Genomic DNA, 6,000 nt, shown 5'->3' with positions numbered 1-6,000 from the left:
CCTTTGCCTTGATCTTCTTCAGTTGAACTGATGCTGCTTTATAATATATAAATAAGTTTGTATTCTAAATGATACTGCTCTCAGTTGCCATGTCTCTTTTCTTGGCCAAGATGCCAAGTGTTTGTTAGCTTCAGTTCTTGATTCTTTTAGTTTTCTTCTCACAGTTCTTAGCAAACTGCCTTATGTGATGAAGCTTCTTCAGAAAATGATGATGATAAAAATCAATACTTTTAGGTGTTCACTTTATATTTTTTAGCTTTGATGGTTTGACTAAACAATTGCAATTTTTTATGTTTTCTCATCTATCTCAATATTTTTTTTTGTTCCAACAAATCAAATATCTTTTAGATAGACAATTGATTGCAATGATTCTCAGATCAATAATCAATTGTTTCAATTTTCTCTAGTCTTTTAAATAGTAGCAACTTTAATTTCTTATTGCTATCCAGTGCTTACAACATCCAGTATTATGAATGAGTTCTTGGAGAAAACATTCAGACCTCTGAAGTTTTTGAGTAGCACAAAAGTCATTGGCCTCTTCCATATCTTGAATTACATATTCCATTTACTTCCCTGTTCTACTTTTACATTGATGTCATTATCAAAATATATGTTATCTTGGGTACTTTGCAACATTTCTCTGCCTTTTCATCCTAGAAATATGTTGCTCCATAAATAGCATTTGTTCTCATGGTTGTCATTTGTTTATATTCATCATGAATATTGTACAGCAAGATAACAAAGTATTCTAAGAAATAATATATCTTATTGCCTTTTGGCCCAAAGTATCAATCATTGTTTCTTCAAGGAGAATCTCTGAACCATCCTTCTATTTTTTTCATCCTTCTATTTTTATCTACAACTTTCCTATCTTTTTATTTCATTTGTCACAAGAATTTCAGTATTGCTATGCTCCAATAAAAGTAATATTCCAAAAAAGTAATATTCTAGATGGTCTAAAAATGAATTGTTTTAGCACTCTCTGTCCCTTTTTCTACTACTCTATTGCTGTTACTATGGAAGTATCAGGAACCTGCACAGGACTGAGGTTTGCTTTTATTTTTCTTTGTTCTGTAGGTTGCCATGGACAAAGAATTCATAACCTACTGGCCAACTCTTGGTGATAAACTCATCCTTACTTACTTTATCTTCACTCAGCAGACTGTCTATACTCACAGCCTTTTCAGTTTGATATAAACTGCATGAGCTTGTTCTTTACTGGTACAGCTTTTAAGAACTCAGAATCACTTCCTCGCCATGATAAAAGATCAGAATTGGACATTGTGGATGGTAGTTTGCTTTGGGAGAAGTAATTAATCTTCAATGGATGCTCTTTTTAGTCTTAAAAGGGACTCACTTGAGATTTGGGTCAATATATTTTGCTCTCATTCCCTTTTAAAATGTGGTTAAAGGGAAGTAGAATAATGCTAGCATACTTATTTCACAGGTGAGAAAAATTAAGATATACAGGAAACAATAAAAAACTTGTGCTAATTCTGTGAGTCAGTAATAGTTGTCTCTAAGAAGAATGAACCAGGAGTCTTGACTATATGCTACTTTCAAAGAACATTTTGGAATCACTTCAGGACCTGGACTGCCTCCTCCAAGTGCATCTGTTTCATTTTTTTCTTAGAAAAAACTATTTCATTGTAGCCAAAGTTTACTGTATAGTTGCTAACTGCTTCAGAGGCAAGAGAGATTTAAATTCCTGGGCTCTGCTACCCAATCACTAGTTTCTTTTTTAGAAACCCAAATCACTGGAGAATCAGGAAACCTGCTCTTTGTTTTGCTTCTCTCTCCATACTAATGTTCTGTATGAAGCCTGGCAGCCCCTTGGCATGCGCCGAATGCTCAGTTTTTTGGACCTAGCCTGTCAATAAATAATATAACACAGATGTTGCCGAATATTTTATGATCATCTTGTCCCAGGAGTCCCTAAATGTTTTACAGTTTCTGGGCAAGGAAAGAAAGGATCTATAGCTGTTAACTTTTAGCATTAGTTCAAAAATCTGTGGAATTCAGGGTAGGAGGAATTCTGAGTCACATTTAAAAAATTTTTTAGCAGTGATTTTTTTTTCTTTCCAGGGAAAATATGCGTTTTACAGTACCTGTAAACATATCACTATGTTTACACTGATTTGTAAACTCAGTACATTTTGAAATGTTTGAATACTCATCAAACCTAATGTAATATGCAGCAACAGCAAAAGAGAGAGGAAGACATTAGATTAGAACATTTTTGAGAGACGATTTTGCTAAATCAAGCCAATGCACATTTTATTGCTATGGCGAAACATGGCCATTTTATCATTCTAACACCTTTCATTTCTACTTTTAACTGATTATCTTATTCTGCTCACCCATTGTAAATTTTCATAAGGACACAATGTTTAAAAATAATTTGGAGCGCATTTCTCTGTTCTATGATCACAGTGAGAAATATAAAAGATAAATTTCTATGACATCTGAGTCACGTTTTAAAAACTTCTATAATGAAAAGGTCAAGATTGCAATAAAGTTCTGGTAGTAAAAGAGGAAACACCAAAATAGATTCACTTCTATTTAATTTAATTCATTTCAATTCAATCAACAAGCATTTATTAAATGCATTCTATGTGACAGGAGCTGTGCTAAGTGCTAGAGAAACAAGTACAAGGATTGGAAAAAATACCAATTTGCAATTCAATTCAATTAAACTCAACACACATTTATTAGGTGTCTGTGATAGGTAAATCTCTATCTAGCTTCTTGGTATGCTTGGGTGAAAAAAAGGAAAATGGCTTTTGCCTTCAAACATTTTATATTACACTGAGCACTAGAGACTCCTGCCCTTGAATAAGATCATGGTCACCTGAAAAAGTTTGATTGATTTTAGTAATGCCTTCCATTTTCAAACCATTCCACCTTACCATCAGCCCCATCTGCCTCCCTTTGCAATCTTGGGAAGCTCATGGAAGCACTTTTGATTTTGATGGGTAGAATTTTGCTTTAATTTGTCTAGAGGAAGAATTCCATATCACTTCCCAGTCACTATTTCCAAGAGATATACTTGCACAGGAAGAATTCAGAGGTTTTTTTTTTGTTTACCTCTTGAAAAAGCTGATTGGAGGCAAAGTTGTTTGGAAGAGATAAGTAAAGGGGGAATGCTCTATTTGTACCTTTCTATGTACTGATACCTACTGCCTGAGAGGTGAAAACCCTTCAGAAAGCAGGTAAGAGAGCCTATCTGAAAAAGCACTGCAGACCCCAGAATTAGAGGGATTGCTTTTGCTAGAGCTAAACACACTTGTGGCAATCAGAAAGTGGGGGAAGCAGCCAGAAGAGAAGTGGCCCTTCCAAACTGGAGAGTAAAGAAGTGCACATGAGGAGTGACTTATAGTCTGTCTTTGAAGGGCACCAAAGATATCAAGGCCAAGACTTCAGGGCAAATGTTTCCTCTATGCACCTCCATGCTGTGATTCTAAGTTTATGTCGACTCTTCCCCATGAATACTGAGTACATTGGTGAGAGAGTGTGCTGTAGGTTTATACATGGGATGTCATATTTTAATTATGTTTGTTTTGTCTTCTGTTTTAGTAAATGTTTCTGATCAAGATATTTGGACCAATATATATTGTCAGCAATACATTACAAAATGTGATTGAAAGGAAGTAGGAGAATGTTAGCACAGTTATTTCACATTTAAGGAAAATAAAGGTAGCTAAGAGTCAATAAACTACTTGCTCAGAGTTTCACAATTTGACATTGCTTTTCTGTAAGAAGGAGAACCTGGGAATTCTGCTTATATTAATCCCATCATGCTGTTTTCAAAGAACATGTTGGTGTACACAACAATAATAAGGTTATGTGATGATCAGTTGTGATGGAATTGGCTCTTTTCAGGTGATTCAAGGCAATTCCAATAGACTTGTGATGGAAAGTGACATTCACATCCAGAGAGAGAACTATGGAGACTGAATGTGTATCAAAACATAGTATTTTCACCTTTGTTGTTGTTATTTGTTTGCTGGGGTTTTTTCTTTCTCGATGTTTTTTCCCTTTTGATCCCATTTTCTTGTGTACCATGAAGAATATGGAGATATGTTCAGAATAATTGCACCTGTTTAACCTACATCAGATTGCTTGCTGTCTTGGGTTTAGGGAGGGAGGGAGGGAGAGAGAAAAATTTGGAAGACAAGATTTTGCAAAGATGGATGCTGAAAACTGTCTTTGCATGTATTTTCAGAAATAAAATACTACTAAGAAACAATAAGCAAAAAAAGTCTACTATTCCCCCCCAAATACAACAAAGAATATGTTGGAATAATTTCAGAATCCAGTAATTCCTCAAAGTACCCTTTATTTCCTCCTTTTTAAAAGAAAAATAAATTAATCCCAGTTGAAGTTTACTAATGGTAAACATCATCACTGGCTTATTAAATAGAAATAGTGGTGAGGGCTCAGCAAACACGATTGTGAGTACTAGGCATATATATATGTATATATACACATATGTATATATACATATACATACATACATATATATCAATGTTAATACTTTGTGTTGAAAAATCCTCTTCCTTGACATGTATGTTGGATATATGAACCAGTGTGGAACAAACAGAAAGAGAAGTGAGGGTTATAGTCTATACCCATGCACCATATAAAATAACAAAAATAAATACAAATACAATCAAATATATTGTAGAGGTCCTTGTTGTAGAGGTCAGAGAATGAAGAACTGGATAGGATTTTCAGGAGTTGGTAGCATCATTTTGCAATGGTAAAGTATTAGGAGTTCTTACAGGAGCATATGGCAGAAAGAGGCATGTTCTTGCCCCTATAGCCTAAGGGAGGAGGTCATGGATCGTATTCTTGAATCACAACATAATGAACAGAGGAAGGGTGTCTAAATTTGCTTGGCATTGTGATCTTGCAATCTAACCCTCTATTAGGGAAGGGGAATTTATTTGAGGACTGCCTTGAAAGTCATCTCGGGTTCAGAAGTTTGGAGATTAGATCTCGTCAAGGAAGGAGAGTTACTGAATAGTGTATGTGTTAGAGAAAGGAAAGGATTGCTTATAGGATCTCTGCAGTTTGGAGGATGAGGAAAAGACCAAAGTCAAAGAAAAAGGAGTAGAAAGAGAAGATAGCAGTAATAATGATGTTGCTTCTGTTGTTAATAATAATTCAACTTATATAGTGCTTTAGGTTTGCAAAACATTTTACATCTTTTATCTCATCTATCCCTATAACCACCTGTTATAACCACCTGTGAGGTTATAAAGATGAAGAAGTTGAGGCTGAGAGACAAGGGTTACACAGTTAATAAATGTCTGAAGTGACATTTGAATTCAGGTCTTCCTAACTCTTAAGTTTATTACACTCGCCTATACCACCTAATTGCCAAGTACAGAATATACTTTGCTCCTAAATATTACCTTCCTCCTTCCTCCCTTTCTCCCTTCCTTCCTTCTTCCCTTCCTCCCTCCTTCCCTCCTTTCTTCTCTCCTTCCCTTCCTCCTTTCTTTCCTTCCTTCCTTCCTCCCTCCCTCCCTCTCTTCCTTCCTCCCTTTCTATATGGGATTGTGAATTACAGTTTAAGAAACTGTGCTCTAGACAATAAATTTCCTTTCAGCTCTAAGACCTTTCAACCCTGGACAACATCCTTTCATTCTTTCCAAATAACTTTCTTGACTTAATAGTTGAGTTCTTTGAAAACTCTTACTATGCAGAAGTAGTTAACAAGTGGGAGGATTATAATTTATTCTTCAAAACATTCTAAATAAGACATTTACCCATTACATTAAATAAATGACAATGGCAATCTATCTCGCTTGGTGCTTTGCACATTCTTAAAATTCCCCAAATATGCAATTCTTTGGCAATTTAATTTCAGCTGCAGCTGCCCATCCAATTTATTTGTGAACGATCAGAGGTTTTCTATTATAATGAAAATGCTGAGCCACATTCACAAAAAGATAACAGGGAATTTTTTTTTTCTTTCTCCTATTTCGGTTG

This window comes from Sminthopsis crassicaudata, chromosome 1 (genome assembly GCF_048593235.1).
Source record: "Sminthopsis crassicaudata isolate SCR6 chromosome 1, ASM4859323v1, whole genome shotgun sequence".
Classification (NCBI taxonomy): domain Eukaryota; kingdom Metazoa; phylum Chordata; class Mammalia; order Dasyuromorphia; family Dasyuridae; genus Sminthopsis; species Sminthopsis crassicaudata.
This window is presented reverse-complemented; position numbering follows the sequence as displayed.